The sequence below is a fragment of the Engystomops pustulosus genome, chromosome 10, assembly GCF_040894005.1.
Source record: "Engystomops pustulosus chromosome 10, aEngPut4.maternal, whole genome shotgun sequence".
Taxonomy (NCBI): Eukaryota; Metazoa; Chordata; class Amphibia; order Anura; family Leptodactylidae; genus Engystomops; species Engystomops pustulosus.
The window spans coordinates 83,043,198-83,065,061 of record NC_092420.1 but is presented as its reverse complement, the minus strand read 5'-3'; the positions used below and the strand labels follow the sequence as shown (position 1 = coordinate 83,065,061).

Genomic DNA, 21,864 nt, shown 5'->3' with positions numbered 1-21,864 from the left:
TAGAGTCGTAAGAAACTGACAGTACATGTGGTTTCAAATATTAAGCAGTGGTGTGTACCAGAGGGCAGATCGCTGTTTCATTCGGGTTGCGAAGCATTTAATTTTAATAAATTAAAATAGATGGATTTTGATGTTTTGTCCATTAGTGTTTCTTGCTACGGGCTACAGTTTTGGAAGCTAAATTAAAACCTTGCTATGCTCAATTTAGGATTTCCAGAGAATTTGAAACATAACAAAAAAAGACTGACACATGCAATGTGGGATATTAAAGCTAAGAAAATTTTTTTTTTCACGTTTGCATTTTAGAATTGAACATTTTTAGTACAGGCAGTCAGTCCCTGGGTTACATACAAGATCGGTTCTGTAGGTTTGTTCTTAAGTTGAATTTGTATGTAAGTCGGAACTGTATATTTTATAAATTGTAACCCCTGCCAATTTTTTTTTTGGTCTCTGTGACAATTGGTTTTAAAAAATGTTGGGTTGTCATAAGAACCAGGATTAACCCTAAAGCTTCATTACAGACTCCTGTGATAACTGTTATAGATGTTTATTGTAGCCTAAGGCTAAAGTACAGTAAATTACCAATTGAATTGCCATAAATTGAGACCACATGGTCAGTCCGACCTTGATTAAAAAACAAGTGAAACATAACCTCAATTCTTACATTAAAGGGGATGTCTGATCATAGCAAGTTGGATGAGGCCAAACCTGCTTATCAGTTGGGGTCTCCGTGATAGGACCCCTCACGGATCACGAGAATAGGGTCCAAGATGACTGGAACCACCAGCCGGCTGCTTTGTTCATCTTTATGGTACTGATAGAGATTGCCGAGTGCCGCACTAGTCTATCTTTGTCAGTTCCTTTGAGCTGATTGGTCAGCCGATGCAAGACGGTATCCTGTGAGCCCTTTAAAGCCTAGTCCCAAAGGTGGGACCAAAGCCTAACTGGTATTTATGTGGTAATGACTGCCGAATCCAAGTCTCAATTGCGCATGAGTGGATACCGCTGCCAGGGTGCGCAGGTGGTCATATCCAAGGACAGCTATCTTGTTTCTAAGAGCCAACATGGCTAAATTTATGGGAAATTATCTACGTGGAGGTACATTTTATTAATAACATGCAATTGCAGTATATATATGGCAGCTGAATTAAATTAAATGTCAATGTCTATATGAGAATACACAAAAAAAACTAAATTGGCATATGGTGATGGAGTGCACCATCACCATATGCAAATGAGCCTGAGGGACTCCAGACTCAATAAACATATAGAGCCTGGAGCCCCTCAGGCTCATTTGCATAATTTAAAAGCATTTTATTGTAAAAAACAGGTCATAATAGGCTAAACAAAGAACAGATCCTGCCAGAGGGGGGCATACCAGTATGTCAGTGTGCTCGGTTTACCATCATTGATCCTGGTGGTAGATGTCCTTTTAACTTACCAACTGCCCTGCAGAACCAATGACCTCTTAAACTGTCCATTGCAGAAAAGAATATATGGATTTATTATTTACTGCCCGCCCAAAAATACATTTTTGAAAGTCTTTTCTGAAAAAAAATTAGTTCCATATAGGTTTATAGCCTTCTCTATATTTTAATAATATTTTAGCATTGATGTGTAACCGATCTTACACCAGACCGTCAGGTTACTCCACTGCTGGTCCAAAAGATGTGGGAAAAAATTAATTAATAAAAATGTGTATTCATGTATACAGGCGGTCTCCTACTTAACATCTGACTTACAGACAACCCCTAGTTACAAACGGACCTCTGGATGTTGGTAATTTACTGTGTTTTAGTCCCAGGCTACAATAATCATCTGTAACAGTTATCACAGGTGTCTGTAATGAAGCTTTATTGTTACTCCTGGTTCTTATAACAATCCAAAATTTTGAAAATCCAATTGTCACCGGAACCAAAAAATTTTTTGCTGGGGTTACAATAATAACATATACAGTTCCGACTTACATACAAATTCAACTTAAGAACAAACCTACAGACCCTATCTTATACGTAACCCAGAGACTGCCTATATTTATATTTCTCCTAGACAATACACAAGATCATTATATCCTAATAAGAATTCATTACTTGTCAACCATCTGACTCTTTATTTTTTGTTGTTGTTGGAGTGCTCTAGATTTTCACAGTGTGGAAGACACAGCCAGAAACCTCTATGGGCTCTTCTAAACTCGGAAGGTTATTTATTTTTTTATTTTTTTATTTTTTTTTTTACTTGCAAGCAATAATACAGCAAAGCTATTCCATTTTGCAAAATATTTAAATAACATTTTTGAAACCACTAATGAGATGCGGAATATTTACATTTTTATTTGATGAAGTCAGTTTTGCGCTATCTTTGTTCTTAATTTGGTCTCGAAAGAATTAGCAGTGGGAAGAAAAATAGTCTGTAAATATGTATGAAATTAAATTTAGTGGGTGAGCTAAAAGGTAGTGACTGCTGGCGTCTTACACGGCAGGAGGCAAAGTTTCCTCTACAGTTTTATTCTTGGCTGGAAACCCATCGCTTTCCACACAGATTATTTAATCCACAAAATGCACATCAAAGCCTCCCGTCGGGGGGTTGTATATCTTTCAAGGCAACAGAATGTCAAAGATCTAACTTAAAGATTTTTTGAAAAATGTAAAACATAATAGACCCGGGATAATGACACAGCGGTGAAACGTGAGCGTTTTTTTTTCGCTTCGAGCTAAGAAAAAACGCCTTGGATGTCTCTGGCAAATAAAAAAGGAACAAATAGGGAATTTTTCCTGACAAATCGGATATTCCCATGGCTGGGGTGTAATTTCTGAGATTAGGATTTGTTACAGGCGAAGGACTGATTTGTGGTGAATAGACCTTTCTCCGCGGTGTATGGAAACTAAACCGATGGATAATTATAATATGATATTGTTATTATATGTAAAGTTGATATTTTATGTAAATATTTTCATATAGCATTGCAAACTTTGTATTATTCTTGTTATACATTTTTATTATATTTTTATACAGTTGGTCCCCAGGTTACATACATCAACAGATGTCACAGTAGGCAGAGGGATCCGGCTGTTACTAGGGGTCCTCTGTAAGTCGGGTGTTGTTAAAGGGGTTATTTGGGTGTTAAAAATTACTTAGGGACAAACTGGGATGGGCTATTTAAAAATAACAAACCTGTACTTACCCCAAGCCGCGGTCTGTTTAATCTGTGCCCCTGTTTGTTTACAGGGGCACAGAAGCCATGCACCGGCTCCTCCCATCCCTGTGTCCGTCCCTGTCTCTCAGCATTGTAAGCACTGGGAGATGGTGTCAGATGGCAGCTTCCGGCCGGCAGGCCCTTGTAATCAAACCGCCGCACAGAGGATATGGACCGCGGCGCGAGACATTGGCAGCGCCGGACGAGGTAAGTAGATGTTTATTATTTTTAAATAGTCAGCCCCAGCCCGGTCATAAGTAAGTAAAACCACTTTATGTAGGGGACCACCTGTATTTGTATATTGGGGCAGGATCTTGGATGGAAGAGGTGAATTCCGCATTATCTAATCAGTTTCATTTTTGAGACACTGTTCTGGTGCGTTTTAAACTACTTAAAGTGTTTGTCCAGTTTCGGCAAATAATTGATATTGTTTGTGTAAAGAAAAGTTATGAACTCCTCACTGATCTCTGCTTGCTTCATTCAACAGGAAGTTTCATTGTTTACTTCCTGGATAAAAACTGTTCTCTGGTCATGTGATGTCACATGGGTGCATTGCTCCTGGTATCCCGTGTCAAGTGATGCGACACAGGTGCACGGCTCATAGTATCCTTGGTCATGTGATGTCACACAGGTGCACGGCTCGTGGTATCCCTAGTCATATGATGTCACACAGGTGCACAGCTCATAGTATCCCTGGTCATGTGATGTCACACAGGTGCACGGCTCGTGGTATCCCTGGTCATGTGATGACACACAGGTGCATGGCTTGTGGTATCCCTGGTCATGTGATGTCACACAGGTGCACGGCTCGTGGTATCTTTGGTCATGTAATGTCACACAGGTGAACAGTTCGTAGTATCTCTTGTCAAGTGATGTCACACAATAGCACGACTCCTTATATCCCTGGTCATGCCTAACTATGCAGACACTTTTGATTAAACTGTCCAATAAAAGACCTTCTCTTTAGAATAAGTGGATGAATTTAAAAAAAATCATTAAATTAAAATTTTAAAGGGAACTTGTCAGTGTCATCGATTTGGGTCACTAAACCATCCTAAAGTCCTTATGTATCTGGGGTTTAGTGTTCCAAATCCTCCTATATCAACTTTGTCCATGCCCCAATTTAAACACATATACTTACCCCAGTGTTTTGTTCCCTGTACTTTCAAGGTTGTTTAAGAAGACCAATCACCAGAATTTTACCCCTCACACCATTAATGACTGCTTGTAAAGGGTTAAAAGTCCTCCCCATATCACCCAAAATTATCTGGCACTGTAGCCTCATAACAACCGTTTTCTCTGATATACAAATAATAAGACAGTCATATTCTGAAAAGAAGAGTAACGTCTCTCCAGGCTGCCAGTGAACCCCGCTTCCTGATTTTAATTAACAGCTCAGTATCTCTTCATATCTTGCCAGAACAGACAGGAAGTACTTTCCGTGTCCACTTCCTGTCCTTACCAGAATGCGTTCCCTCTCACTGGATGGTGAATTTAGCAGGGAGCACTGTGAGGAAATCCTCACATCTTCTTACCATTTAAAGCACCAGGTGATGGGAGGAGCCAAGCAGCAATGGGCGGAGGCAATATAGATAAAGGCATTTAATGTTTGTGTAACTGTTTTACTGGTGGGAGGAGGCAGATTTAAGTTGGGGCAACTGCACTTTTCAACAAAGGCACAGTGGGGGGGGGGGGTAAGGTGAGTAAAGTTTAGTGTACCCGTTCTTAATGATAGATTCCATGGGCAACAAGAACAGTTTAACCTCAGAAACTTGACGATAAATCTCCCCCATTATGTAAATAGGTTCTGATCCACTCATCGCTAGTTTCAAACCAATTGTAATAAAATTTCATCCTCGACAATAGTAATTTTGTCCTATAAATTGTAATATCCTTTTCTAAAAAAATCTAAATTTCCATCACAATTTTAATGGAGTTGTGGAATTTTTTTGAACTAAACCAATGACATAATAAAGATATAAGAAAAGTTCATCAAATTTTACTGCTCACAGTAGGAGGGGAAAAAAAACATTGCAAACTTTATATTTATTTCCAAACTTTTTTTTTTTGCATAAATTTTGTAACTTTGATGCATGGCCCCTAAGTGTATTCCGAGCACAGAGCTCGAGGAGCCATTTAGTTACAGCTATCCGAGCCCCTAAAGAAAATTCATTCACTCCCCGCCACTGCCTTCACTTCCATTAATCAAAAGACATCTGCTTCTGACAAGCTGTTCATAAAAAAATGAATTTACCATAAAACTAATGATAGGAAGTCCCCTAAATGACGTTACCTGAAGGTTGTATTCCTGCTAACATCTGTTGGAATCATATCTGCTGTAATGTTTTATTTTTTTCCAATTTTATTTTATAAATATTATATTGGTCTACAAAAAAAAATCTACTTACTTTTTATAGTTTTTTTGTCTTTTTTTTTATATATTTTATACATCAGTAAGAAAAATAAGAAAAGAGCAGAGATGTTTTTGAAAAGAAAAACATACTGGAAAATATATGAAATCAATATAATTTACTTATGTCAATATGATGTGTATCTATCTATGTATCTAACTATCTATACATAAATATTTTTTTTAATTATTTTTTTAACAGATTTATTAGTTATCCCTTATTGATATCTACAAAGCTGTTGTCAGGTATTACAGTCAGCCAAAACATGGAATACATTGTACAAATCAATATTTTCGAATTGTAAGATTATTAATCCTTAAAGGATCATTCTAATCAAAGCAGGGCCTGAGGGGGCGGAGCTGTGACTAATGATTCTTATACTCGTGTTCATACTTTCAGGCCCTGCACTAGGCAAAACACATGGAAATAGATTTGGATGGAGTGTCACTTTAAGCTACAGCTGCTGTCCATGAGTTGTACGTATCGTGTGGACGGCACCTGTCACCTTATTTTCGAATATCAGTTAATAGCACTTTTTACTTAAATCTAGAATTGCCAGGATTTTAGCCCCAATTGTTAACATGAACTATCTAAAATCTGTAAAAATATACCATATAAACTGCCTTTCCTAATTACCGGAAAGGTTCTTAACTCCCTGATAGAGATTTTTATCTGGGGCTCAAACCATTGCAAGGTAACTCTTTCATGGCTTCCCAGTACCGGGACGAGAGAGCACATACCCAAGACACATCAGTCTCTTAGTGAATGTAGAATCTTCCCCCAGTTTATTAGTGCCCAGTTGCAAGGACAAGGAGATAGAATACTGCAATGCTATTGGCCATAATGAATTTTACCAGGACATTCTCCAAAAAGGTTAATAAATTGTGCACTGTCTTCCCAGGCCTTGCTCACAGACATGTTTATATTATCCCAACTACAGAATTTGCTGAGAATGACTCCAAAATCTTCTTGCTTACCAAAACAAGATAAGGGGAAGAACAGGCCGAAGGACAATCATCTATAACAAGTGTCAAGGAGAAACTTTTACAGGCAGGTTACACAAAAATGGCTGAATCATGACATTAGCTGGACAGTGGTCAGCATGACCCCCGGCTAAGAATTAAAATGGCCACTTGATCTTCAAAATGGCCGCTGTTTGGTTCTCTTGGTCCAAAATGGCCGCTGTAGAGGAATATATCACTAACACTCCCCTATGTATGAATCATGTTCTGATCTGGTAGTAGGTGACTACCTTCCAAAGTGAAAGGGGTAACAATTTGCTTTCCAAGTTTGTAATTAGGGATAAGCAAACCCGTTCAGGTTTGGTGGTTCGACTGAGTTCAGCAATCCTATATTAAATGGCAGTGCACACGCTCTGTTGGCATTTATAGAGTTAACAATGGATTATTGGTTTTACCAGAAGTCCGAACACGAACTTTTATTCGAAGCCAGAACATTGTGGCTTGGGTCCACTCAGCACTGTTGGTAATAGGTGCCTTTGTAATAGAGCTTCTCACCTAGAAGATTCCTAGATGTTTTGATGGCTTCGGGAGGCTTGGGAATGATAACTTATTAGTAAGTTGCAATGTTAGGAAGAGTAATTATTCTTCTCTAGATTGGCATTTTGTCAAAGTCTTTGCCACGAATTGTAAAATAAGATGATACCTGCAGTCCTTTAGTTTGCAGAGGTTGTTCAGTGCCTTCAGAAGGCACAATGTCTCGTAAGAAGAATGCCTAGACATTGTGGGCACCATATACACTATTTAGTCACATTATTGGTGGGTTCACAGATCCACTTGATGAAAAGAAAAGAAATACCGCCTGGTGGAGTGGACTTTAGCACTGATTTTCGGGGGGATACTAAAATCAGCCAACATTTAGTAGATGATTTTACTTTACATGCAGGGTCGGCACCAGCACTAAGCATACCTGGGCAAGTTCCAGTGCCCAGAGCTGCTGGGGGCCCACATAAGGCTGTATTTAAGGAATCCATGTGGGCGAGGGGGCTGTATCTAATGAATTCATAATGAATTCATAGGGGGCAGATGTTTTTTTTTAAATAAAAAATAACCATGAGGGGGATGTTTGGGATGATAAACTAGGGAATATTTTAGGGAACAAGAGACTGTTTTAGTTTTTGCACTTATAATGCTGTCATGGGAGTTCACTGCAAAAGGGGCCCACTGAGGAGCTGTCGTCCAGGGGCCTACTGAAACCTGGAACCAGCCCTATGTACATATCATGTTCTTCTCAATGAATCACACAATTTACCTGCGTTCAGTGGATCAAGGAAGGAAAACATTTTATTTCAGAAAAGAAAGGGAAAATTGCATATTTTATACCCCAGCATGTAATGGGTGAAGGGGCCTGTCTTTGAGGTTATGTGTGAAACATGGCCGCCATTTTGAAAACTGCCATATTGGATTAAGGATAAAGGTACCTGTGGGCATATGGTCATTAACATATCTCAGAATCTCAGAACACAAAGATTCTCCATTGTCTGTCACAACAACTGGGACCAGAACCTTTAGCAATTGTATTCAGCACCATGGACTACAATTCAAATAACATCACAAAGAATGTCTATCTTGATAACTTTTGATATTGGAAATTTCTACAATAGATTTCTGCAACAGTTTGGGTCTTCTTTAACCTTCTACATGATCACCTGCACAAAACCTGTCCTTGGTCCAAAATGGCTGCTTTCAAAATGTTCTGGAGGAAGCTTCAAAGTGAGGCCTTCTCACCCATTACTTTTGTTTTGTTTCCTAATCCTGCCCAACTTTTTAACTGGCCAAAAACAGAACACAATGGGGGTCATTTACTGAGGGCCCGATTCGCGGTTTCCCGTCGTGTTACCCGAATATTTCCGATTTGCGCCGATTTCCCCTGAATTGCCCCGAGATTTTGGCGCACACGATCGGATTGTGGCGCATCAGCGCTGGCATGCACACGACGGAAATCGGGGGACGGATTCGGAAAAACCGCCGCATTTAAAACAAAAAATCTGTCGCGGAGCTTGCACCTACCTTCACTCAGCCCGAGCCGGTGAACTCCAGTGCGTTCCGATGCTTTTCAGCGCAGCAGCGCCACCTGGTGGACGGCGGAGGAACTACCTTAATAAATCCCGGCCGGACCCGAATCCAGCGCAGAGAACGCGCCGCTGGATCGCGAACAGACCGGGTAAGTAAATCTGCCCCAATATTTGAATATGATGTTGTATAAGACATTAATCACTAAAGATTCTGCGATGTTACTAAGCCCGGTCATACAGTCCATGTATTTTCAGTCTTTAATCAGTAGCTGTAGGTTATGGAGTATAGGCCATCTCACTGCAATGTATATTAGTATTTATTAAGATCAACTGGACTTATTGCTTGGTCTGCCAAGATAAAATGATTTATGAATTTGAATTTGCAGTGAAGAGTTGTCCTAAGGCTAATCATTACCATAAATACAATAGAAAGCCTGTCTACTTCCCCAATCTGTACGTTGTGAATAAATTGTAAAAATGTGCGGAATATGTACTACTTTTGTATTAGGGTTGTATTGTATTGTCATAGGGTTATTAACCAGGGCAGTTTTTACGCCTGAAATTGTAATTTCCCCCTTTACGTCAACTTCATGCAAAAAGGGCGTGGAGAGGTATGACGGTTGGCGCCAATGATGGTGAAGTAGGTCGGCGTGGGGCATTCCTGCCACACACTTGCACACACGCTACACCCTGTACACGTTTGATTCTAAATGGCCACTAGTCAAGGCAAAGTTAAAATTTCCACTAGGTGCAGGCGCCCATATAGTCATTCGCCAGATATATCAGTAGGTCAGGGCCTCTTCATATAGGAGGGAAGGGATTAGTTCAACTAGCACCAGCGTGTGGGGAACCAATATTTGGAAGGATTAGTAAAAAAAAATTGTCTGTTTCTTTTCCAGAAAAAGCTAAATTCTACTCCCCTGGCTGCGACTGGTATTCAGTATAGTATCAATCACTTGAACAAATACATTTATTCCCAACTGGCCTATATGTGGGGTTGTCCACCTCATGAGAGTTTGGGATCAAGCATGTTGGGTTCCCATTGGGCCCTGGTTTCTGTGACTTTTTGGCCAAAATTTTAGTACTTTAGCCATAATAAGACCTAAAATTATATTTGTGGAGTCAGACAGCTGGCAGTCTTTCACCTTAACATTTAACATTTTAGAGCAATGAGAACAGCTCCTTTCTTTGTGTAGTGTGCAGCTCAGCTGCTACTTAACTCATAGGTCAGCTGCAAAATCCCTTTAAATAGAGAATTTACAACAATTTGCGAAATCCTTGTTCAAGACCAAGATCAGGTGCCTATAAAAAGAAAGCATAGTTGACCATCCCCAACTCTTGATTCTCAAGTTACTGGGGGTACTTACAGTCTTCGTTGACTGTGCCCAGCAGGAATGCATATGGAACCCGCTACAGCCAATCCATGGGTTCGCCTGACCATAGAAGGTCACTTCCTCTGACATCAATAGTGGAGGAGTTCACTTATTGAAGCCTCCCACTGACCCCTCAGAACTCCTGACATGGCTCAGGCACCAAATCTGTACAGTAACTGGGAGGTGGGTAAGAACTCTATCATTTTTTTCCACTCCGTTGAGATTCTAGAATTCTTCAAAAGCCCCTTCAAGGTCACATATTTTCCATCCAAAATTTAAAATTTTACTGCTCCATTTTTAACTCAGTGGGGCTCATTTACTTACCTTTCCGACGGAGTTCACTGAAAGAGCATTGTCCGACGATAATGCACTGTGCCGCGATTCACTAAGATCGTGCGCTCGATATCCTGCATGTGTCGCTTCCCCGATCAGGCCTGATGGAGTTCACCTTCTTTTAAGTGCTGCATGTAAGAGCATTGTCTTGCAGTTAAATCCCGTGCTCAGGCCGAATCAGTCAGATCTTCCAACAGCAAACCCCCCCAATTTGTGTCACATGGAAGCAGCGCAGCTGCACCAAAAAAGGATCGAGTGTACCAAAATCCAAGCGCAGACACCTGGTAAATACCTGTCAAAGCAGCTCAATCCTCGGAAAGTCTGACGAAAGTGCGATCTGCGACCCTGTATGAGCCCCAGTATATTTCCGTTTGTTTTCGTTTTTTTCCCCTTTATTATCTTATTTCATTTTGCTTCCACGTGTTTCCGCTCCAATGTCGTTGTTATATAATGTTGTGGTCTGTTTTTGAGCAAAATATTTGTTCTGACAAAGTGGGGAACATCGAACGCTGAGCAGATCTTGGCAATTATAGTGTCAGAGCCTTAGAAGAGGTGGCTCCTCCTCTCCTCCATCTGTAAACAATCTTATGCCATCGCCCAAGAAAAATGAAGAAGTTTCGGTAAATACAAACAGGCGGCAAGGACAATGTGGCTGCGGCCGTCTACACCAGTAACTACAGGTCCAGGTTTCCAAGGTAACCAAAAGTGCATATTATTTGAGATATTAGATATATGGGCTCCAGTGACTGGGAATGTACAGCTAAGGAGTAATTGATTTTCCACAAAGCTCTGGATTATCTTGTCTATTGTATTTCTGGAAGACGCAATGACACAAAACATATCTGGTACAATGTGCCGCCACTTCTGGGTTTTTCTTCTACTTCTCCTTATTAGATCAGTGTATGATGGTAAAATGCTGGCGCTTCCCTTCATCGAATGTAAAATGTGTCGTTTATAAATGTTTACCCTGTGACATACGAGATGTGAGGAATTATAGCGAAACCGGAGTCTAGCGGACAGGTTATTTCTCTGCGACAAAACAGTTTTATACATTGTTATTTTATATAATACTTTATCTATCTATTTATCCATCCATTGTAACTTTTCATTCTATCAGTTATCTATATTTCTATCAATCTTACATGTTGAAGTCTATTCTGTCTCAGTACATTTAAATCCATTTTTAATATTATACATTATCTAATTATCTATCCTGATAGATCTATCTATCTATCTATCTATCTATCTATCTATCTATCTATCTATCTATCTATCTATCTATCTATCATCTATCTATCATCTATCTATCTATCTATTATCTATCTATCTATCTATCTATCTATCTATCTATCTATCTATCTATCTATCTATGTATCATCTATGTATCATCTATCTATCTATCTATCTATCTATCTATCTATCTATCTATCATCTATCTATCTATCTATCTATCTATCTATCTATTATCTATCTATCTATCTATCTATCTATCTATCTATCTATCATCTATCATCTATCTATCTATCTATCTATCTATCTATCTATCTATCATCTATCTATCTATCTATCTATCTATCTATCTCATATCTATCTATCTATTATCTATATATCTATCTATCAATCTATCTATCTATCTATCTATCTATCAATCTATCTATTATCTATCTATCTATCTATCTATCTATCTATCTATCTATCTATCTATCTATCTATCATCTATCTATTTCCTATCTATCTATCTCATATCTATCTATCAATCTATCTATCTATTATCTATCTATTATCTATCTATCTATCTATCATCTATCTATCTATCTATCTATCTATCTATCTATCTATCTATTATCTATCTATTATCTATCTATCATCTATCTATCTATCTATCTATCTATCTATCTATCTATCTATCTATCATCTATCTCCTATCTATCTATCTATCTATCTATCTATCTATCTATCTATCATCTATCTATCTCCTATCTATCTATCTCATATCTATCTATCAATCTATCTATCTATCTATCTATCTATCTATCTATCTATCTATCTATCTATCTATTATCTATCTATTATCTATCTATTATCTATCTATCTATCTATCATCTATCTATCTATCTATCTATCTATCTATCTATCTATCTATTATCTATCTATTATCTATCTATCTATCTATCTATCATCTATCTATCTATTATCTATCTATTATAAATAATGATTCTTTATTTATAAAGCGCACACAGATTATTATTGTTATTATTATTACTTTAATAGATAGATAGATAATAGAAAGATAGATAGATAGATAGATAGATAGATAGATAATAGAAAGATAGATAGATAGATAGATAGATAGATAGATAGATAGATAGATAGATAGGAGATAGATAGATAATAGATAGATAGATAGATAGATAGATAGATAGATAGATAATAGAAAGATAGATAGATAGATAGATAGATAGATAGATAGATAGATAGGAGATAGATAGATAATAGATAGATAGATAGATAGATAGATAGATAGATAGATAGATAGATAGATAGATACAGGGGCGGACTGGGAATTAAAAATGGCCCTGGAAAAAACTACAAAAGTGGCCCAATTTTATGGGCGGAGTAAAAACAAGTGGGTGTGGTCAGATTATGTGGGTGGAGTTATAACAGACAAATTGTTGGTAGATGGCCTTACTAGCAAAAGATGTTCTTGTTTTGCATTAAGTGAATCTAATGTGCAAAGAATGTTGCAAACACACGACCCGGTAAGCCTTAAAAACCTTTCCCCTGTGCCATACATGTACAATTCAGAGAGAGAATATATGCTGCCTCCTATGTACAGGAATAATGCTACAATAACACATTTAGAATAACACATTCAAAATAAAACTACTACAATACCTTCTCCCATATACAACCCAACTACTATGATACTGCCCACTGTGTACAAGAATATAACTACTATAATACTCCCCCTATATACAAGAATATAACTACTATAATACTGCCCCCTATGTACAAGAATATAACTACTATAATACTGCCCCCTATTTACAAGAATATAACTACTATAATACTGCTCCCTATGTACAGGAATATAACTACTATAATACTGCCCCCTATGTTTAAGAATATAACTACTATAATACTGCCCCCTATGTACAAGGATATAACTACTATAATACTGCCCCTATGTACAAGAATATAACTACTATAATACTGCTCCCTATGTACAAGAATATAACTACTATAATATTGCCCCCTATGTACAAGAATATAACTACTATAATACTGCCCCCTATGTACAAGAATATAACTGCTATAATACTGCCCCCCATGTACACGAATATAACTACAATAATACTGCCCCCTATGTACAAGAATATAACTACTATAATACTGCCCCCCATGTACAGGAATATAACTACTATAATACTGCTTCCTATGTACAAGAATATAACTACTATAATACTGCCCCTATGTACAGGAATATAACTACTATAATACTGCTCCCTATGTACAAGAATATAACTACTATAATACTGCTCCCTATGTACAAGAATATAACTACTATAATACTGCCCCCTATGTAAAAGAATATAACTACTATAATACTGCCCCCTATGTACAAGAATATAACTACTATAATACTGTCCCCTATGTACAAGAATATAACTACTATAACACTGCCCCCTATGTACAGGAATATAACTACTATAATACTGCTCCCTATGTACAAGAATATAACTACTATAATACTGCCCCCTATGTACAAGAATATAACTACTATAATACTGCCCCCTATGTACAAGAATATAACTACTATAATACTGCCCCCTATATACCAGAATATAACTACTATAATACTGCCCCCTATGTACAAGAATATTACTACTATAATACTGCCCCCTATGTACAAGAATATAACTACTATAATACTGCCCCCTAGGTACAAGAATATAACTACTATAATACTGCCCCCTATGTACAAGATTATAACTACTATACTACTGCCCCCTATGTACAAGAATATATCTACTATAAAACTGCCCCCTATGTACAAGAATATAACTACAATAATACTGCCCCCTATGTACAAGAATATAACTACTATAATACTGCCCCTTTGTACAAGATTATAACTACTATAATAGTGCCCCCTATGTACAAGAATATAACTACTATAATACTGCCCCCTATGTACAAGAATATAACTACTATAATACTGCTCCCTATGTACAGAAATATAACTACTATAATACTGCCCCCTATGTACAAGAATATAACTACTATAATAGTGCCCCCTATGTACAAGAATATAACTACTATAATACTGCCCCCAATGTACAGGAATATAACTACTATACTACTGCCCCCTATGTACAAGAATATATCTACTATAATACTGCCCCCTATGTACAGGAATATAACTACTATACTACTGCCCCCTATGTACAAGAATATATCTACTATAATACTGCCTCCTATGTACAAGAATATAACTACTATAATACTGCCCCCTATGTACAAGAATATAACTACTATAATACTGCTCCCTATGTACAAGAATATATCTACTATAATACTGCCCCCTGTGTACAGGAATATAACTACTATAATACTGCCCCCTGTGTACAGGAATATAACCACTATAATACTACCCCCTATGTACAAGAATATAACTACTATAATACTGCCCCCTAGGTACAAGAATATAACTACTATAATACTGCCCCTATGTACAGGGATATAACTACTATAATACTTCTCCCTATGTACAGGGATATAACTACTATAATACTTCTCCCTATGTACAGGAATATAACCACTATAATACTGCCCCCTATGTACAGGAATATAACTACTATAATACTGCCCCCTATGTACAGGAATATAACTACTATAATACTGCCCCCTATGTACAAGAATATATCTACTATAATACTGCCCCCTACGTACAAAAATATATCTACTATAATACTGCCCCCTATGTACAAGTATATAACTACTATAATACTGCCCCCTATGTACAAGAATATAACTACTATAATACTGCTCCCTATGTACAAGAATATATCTACTATAATAGTGCCCCCTGTGTACAGGAATATAACTACTATAATACTGCCCCCTGTGTACAGGAATATAACCACTATAATAGTACCCCTATGTACAAGAATATAACTACTATAATACTGCCCCCTATGTACAAGAATATAACTACTATAATACTGCCCCCTATGTACAGGAATATAACTACTATAATACTTCCCCCTATGTACAGGAATATAACTACTATAATACTGCCCCCTATGTACAGGAATATAACTACTATAATACTGCCCCCTATGTACAGGAATATAACTACTATAATACTGCCCCCTATGTACAGGAATATAACTACTATAATACTGCCCCCTATGTACAGGAATATAACTACTATAATACTGTCCCCTATGTACAAGAATATAACTACTATAATACTGCCCCCTATGTACAAGAATATAACTACTATAATAGTGCCCCCTATGTACAGGAATATAACTACTATAATACTGCCCCCTATGTCCAAGAATATATCTACTATAATACTGCCCCCTATGTACAAAAATATATCTACTATAATACTGCCCCCTATGTACAAGAATATAACTACTATAATACTGCCCCCTATGTACAAGAATTTAACTACTATAATACTGCTCCCTATGTACAAGAATATAACTACTATACTACTGCCCCCTATGTCCAAGAATATATCTACTATAATACTGCCCCCTATGTACAAAAATATATCTACTATAATACTGCCCCCTATGTACAAGAATATAACTACTATAATACTGCCCCATATGTACAAGAATATAACTACTATAATACTGCCCCCTATGTACAGGAATATAACTACTATAATAGTACCCCCTATGTACAAGAATATAACTACTATAATACTGCCCCCTATGTACAAGAATATATCTACTATAATACTGCCCCCTATGTACAGGAATATAACTACTATAATACTGCCCCCTATGTACAGGAATATAACTACTATAATACTACATATATACACAGAAGCGAACATGAAAAATATCAGTATTTATCATATACAGCTACAGAAAACACATGAGATCCTCACCTATTGCATCCAGTGACATCAGGTGACGTTTCCTCGGATTGGAATCGTTCCTCATCTTCTCCTTTAGTTGCAACATCTCCTTGTCTCTTCCTCCAGGTACACAGCTTTCCTGCAGAGTTTACCACACAGATGTCTTATGTTCTACACCCAGACATATAATTAATGCCCCCTGCCCGCCCCAGACATATAATTAATGCCCTCTGCCTGCCCCATACATAGAACAATGGCCCCCCGCCCCAGACATAGAATAATGCCCCCCAGACATAGAATAATGCCCCCTGCCCTAGACATAGAATTAATGCCCCCTGCCAGCCCCGGATATAGAATATCCCCCCCTGCCCCAGACATATAATTAATCCCCCCTGCCCACCCCAGATATAGAATAATGCCAGTCCTAGATATACAATAATGCCCCCCCTGCATCAGACATATAGTTAATCCCCCCTGCCAGCCCCAGATATGGAATAACGCCCCCCGCCCCAGACATATAATTAATGCCCCCTGCCAGCCCTAGATATACAATAATGTCCCCCCCCTGCCAGCCCTAGATATACAATAATGTCCCCCCCTGCCAGCCCTAGATATACAATAATGCCCCCCCCTCCCAGCCCTTGATATACAATAATGTCCCCTCTCCCCTGCCCCAGACATATAATTAATGTCCCCATTCTATAACTTAAAAAAAACAAAACATCATACTCACCGATTTGAAGCAGGTTTCTTCCCATCTTCCCTCGGTCTTCGGCGGCTTGGTGTAGAGGCGCGGGATAGTGACGTCACTGCTCCGCGCCTCTTACACCAAGCCGCGGAGCTACACGGAGGAGGAGACCTGACGTCTGGTAAGTGTCAGCCTCCTCCACGCTACACAGGTCGCGCAATGATGTCATTTGCGCGACCTGTGCAGCTGCGTGAACACACAGACGCAGAAGCAGCGGTGCTGCGCTGCGTCTGTGTGCAAATTACTAGTACCTGCATTGTACGATCGTACGATGCAGGTACTATACAGTAAATGAAAATTTGTAGGGAGGGAGTGCGGGCCGGCCCCGGACCAGCTCCGGAACAGCCCCAGACCGGACCAGGACCGACCGGCCCACCGGGAAAATTCCCGGTGGGTACAATGGCCAGTCCGCCCCTGGATAGATATTAGATAGATAGACACAGATAATAGATAGATAGATAGATAGATAGATAGATAGATAGATAGATAGATGATAGATAGATAGATAGATAGATAGATGGGAGATAGATGATAGATAGATAGATGATAGATAGATAGATAGATAGATAGATAGATAGATAGATAGATAGATGGGAGATAGATGATAGATAGATAGAGGGGCCTGGATGTATTTCATGAGAGCAAAAATATCATATAATACAGGAACAAAGAATGATTAATATGACATTGGGAGGACATCCAGGAACTTCTTGTGAGGTTGCGAAGAGATTGTTTTCTTCTATGGGGCAATCAGAATAAGACTTTTAGGCTTAGATATCCATTAGATAAGTAGAATTAAAATAACAACTATGTCAACTTCATATGAAGTTTTTATGAACGTGTTTGCAATGGGGTCACTTACAGTCAGTACAGTAAGTGTAAATTCATTGTAAGCCCCATAGGACACAAGGGCATTCTGGGAAGAGAAGATTGGGAATATTGCTGACTCTCTTGGCTTTATGAACACAAGCAGGATCAAAATCTCCATCCATACATATCTATGGGGAAGGCTGTTGGTCGGGAGCTGTCTTATATCTATGACCGGATGTGAATCTACTTGGTATATATAATATTCTGGATCTTTCTATCTTAAGATACAGGTCAACTGAACCCTGCCCTATCCATACACAACAACCAGTTTTGACAGTAAAGGGGCCCAGTCCACCCTTCTCTCCATTGCTCCAGATATAATTGCTTGTTACAGAGAAATAAAGTGCTGAACTCTTTGGTTTTAGCCGGTTTTGCTATGTTTTGCAGTATATTACTTTGTAGGAGTCAGTTATCATGAAGCCCTACAGCCATTTGTGGTGTACTTTCCCAGCATATTGCTCCTTTCTCTTGGAATGTATACAATATAATTCCTTTGCAGGTGCAAGTAGAGGTGGCCCCTTGTGTGACCGATGCTTCTAATCGTGTTTCTCTACTCCACAATTATTCTGCTTGATGGATGTGCTGAAATGTAATTCTTCAGTGGCCATCGGGGGAGTTGAAAGGGGGTGAGAAGGTCACAGATGTGAACACTATACAAAATGCATTACAGTAAAGGGATTAGACGCATCCCTATGTATACAACAAACACACATTTCCTACAGTACAAGCATTTAGATTAATTATCTTCATTAAGTCCCTGGAAATATAGGAAAAAGCAGATTGCTGACGGAAATGCTCAACGAAATGAGCAGACCCAACGCGAGCACGACATAACCCTTATAAACAGAGGTCTGTAAGGAACAAACATGTTGTAACCCCTTCCCACCATTCCAGAGATGTCCAGGAGCGTTCAGAGGTACATTAAAAAATGTGTATTTGCTCATATGTGGATTGGTCCAGTAGTCCCTGCATGGGAAGACATTAGCTCCAATCTAGGCTACTCAAGTAGTAATGTGACAAATGGAAAAAAAAAAAATGTATGAGAATTTTATGGAAAAAAAAATCCATAGCCCCTTGATAAGAGGATGTAGGGCATAGATAGAAATATAGGAGGCAACTACAGAGCAGTGCAGCAACTGATGATTCCAGGATACTTCAGGGCAAAGCCACTGCATGTGTGCCCCTTGGTGTTAAATGGATTAGGTTTTCCAAATCTGAGATATTGATAAATTATCCTATATTGTAGATAGCTCTTCAAAATCTGATCAGTAGGGGCCATCAATAAGAAACAATGACCTATCGTGTTGAAATTAGATTGGTTGGGGGACCAGCATTCTGGATCCCCCCGATCAGTTGTTTCTAGCACGTAGAGAATGGAGCTAAATGTCCAACTCTAATTACTGTTCAGTTCCTGGCGCCACTGAAGTCTGTAGGCGCTCAACTGCTCAAAAGATACAGGACACGGACTCCTAGAGCAAAAACGTTTTATTCTTCAGAGACAACAAGGCATCTTCACTGTTACAGCTGAGCTCAGGAGCTGCTCACAGCAGAGACTACAAAGAGCTTCAAAAAGGACCAACTGTCAGGCACCAGGGGTAGTGGACCCACTGGACCACTGCGGACGATGGCGTAAGCCGACACCTAGGAGCAGAGTCTAAGTAGCACCCGGTTTTCACCAGAGCCCACCACAAAGCCAGTTGGACTTGCTGCGGTGTGGTACCACAAGACTTTGATCAAGGTGTAGTACAAAATTGTAAGGCAAGATTGTGGTCGGGGATAGACAGGAGGTCGAGAAAGGCAACACGGGATCAGAGTTGGGGATGTAGCGGTATGTCAGCACAGGCATCAAGAGATCAGAGTCAATAACAGAACCGGGGTAACAACTGGGAAATCACACAGTAAACACAGGGCATGAGGAACAAGCTTTCTCAATGGCACAAGGGCACAAAGATCTGGCAGAGTGTGCAGGAAGAGACTGGCTTATGAGGAATTCCAGGAAAAGCCAGCACCGTTCAATGGTGCGCTGGCCCTTTAAATCTTCGGGAGCAGGCTCGCCATAGGAGGCGGTGATGCACGCACCTGACCGCAGGGATGCGGACGGGGGAATTGGAGCAACGGGGAGATGGAGCAAGGAGAGGGGTACGAGCGAGCCCATGACCTGAGATCATGACATTTTCATAAAGGTGGATCTATAGAGAAATATTTGAATGCTGTGTGGTGAAAGTGATCAACATTTAAATTAAGATTAGGTTTTTTTTTAATAAAGTTACATTATTCAGTCCATTGAATGGGTACAAAAACATCTGATTGCTAGAGGTTGGTAAAGCTGGTTTCACCATGATTGGTAGATTTGTCCCGTTACATTTGAATATTTTTGGAGACAACCATGCTAATTGTCATTTCACTGAATACAATCAAAATCACCAACACCATAATGAAAGTAAAGGTGGTCCCCGACTTAAGAACACCCGACGTACAGACAATCCCTAGTTACAAAACAGACCTCTGGATGTTTGGTAATTTACTGTACTTTAGCTCCAATTTACAATGATCAGATGTAACAGTTATCAAATGTGTCTCCAATTAAACTTTATTTATAATCCTGATTCTTATGACAACCCAACATTTTAAAAATCCAATTGTCAAGACCAAAAAAATTTTGGCTGGAGTTACAATTATAAAATAGACAGTTGCGACTTACATACAAATTCAACTTTAGAACAAACCTACACAACCTATCTTGTATGTAACCCAGGGACCGCCTGTATCTATGCATAGAGAAAATTAAAACCCCAAACAATAAGTTTAATTAAAAACTACATGTATTTTATCTTATCCCAAAACAATTTCCAGCCTTAATCAGATTTTTTTGTGTATCTGGAAAACACATGAACTTTTTAATCAGTTTGAAATCTTGTGCGCCTCGGTGTATAAATAGGTCAATTCCATTATGCAGAAGATTTAATACTTACTTAAGTGTTTGGCAGAGGACAGGAAGTACCTCTGGTAATAACTACATGACTTAAAAATGAGCCATTGTAAGTTCAAGACCCTTTAATTGAGCTATAAGTGTGGGAATGTTTTTTCTATCTGGTTGAAGTAGTTACAGAGTGCGCAGAAGCCCGCACAGATTCTGTCTTCTTTTGTGTGGCTTTCTTTTTTTTTTTTTATTATATTTATTCTGGATGAGGAATCTGTAGGCAGGCATTCTACTAACTCTCCCTGGGAAGAAGCTCTCATGACAGAGGAAGTGAATCGCACAATGGGAATATCTGAAGGGGTTGTAAATTACTTACTAAGTGCATCTCAACTGAACAATAAACGCGGTAACACAACAAAAAAAAGAATAAAATAAATAAGCGCTTTATTTTTTAATTTGAAGGGTTTTTTCTATTTCTTAGTTCTGAACTTAAAATTGAGAGAGTAAAAAAATTCTCCATATATCTCAGGTATGTGTTTGCTTTGCTTTATCGTGTCCGGGCTGTAAGAGAACTGGCAGCAGGAGGAGCCTTGTCAACTACTATGTTTACAGCAGGACATAAAGATTAGAGATGAGCGAGTATACTCGTCCGAGCTTGATGCTCGTTCGAGTATTGGCGTACTCGAAACGGCTCGTTGCTCGGACGAGTATTTCGCCTGCTCGAGATCGAGCTTTTACTTAAGAAAACACAGTGAAGAACAGTGAAGAATACAATGAAAACAGTGAACACAGTGAACACAGGATCATTTTAGTGAAGAACACAGTGAAGAACACATTGCAGATGTTTCTGTACATCTGCTAACTTATCCGAAGACACGC

General features: G+C 38.7%; 1 long non-coding RNA gene across 1 annotated transcript in view; it reads left to right on the top strand.

The window, feature by feature from the left end:
- The first annotated feature begins 10,857 nt into the window (after nucleotides 1-10,857).
- The window catches only part of LOC140104952 (uncharacterized), an 82,471-nt gene continuing 71,464 nt past the window's right edge, over nucleotides 10,858-21,864 (top strand). The window contains exon 1 of the long non-coding RNA XR_011850463.1: nucleotides 10,858-11,039. This is a non-coding gene — a long non-coding RNA (uncharacterized lncRNA). The remainder of the gene's footprint in view (nucleotides 11,040-21,864) is intronic.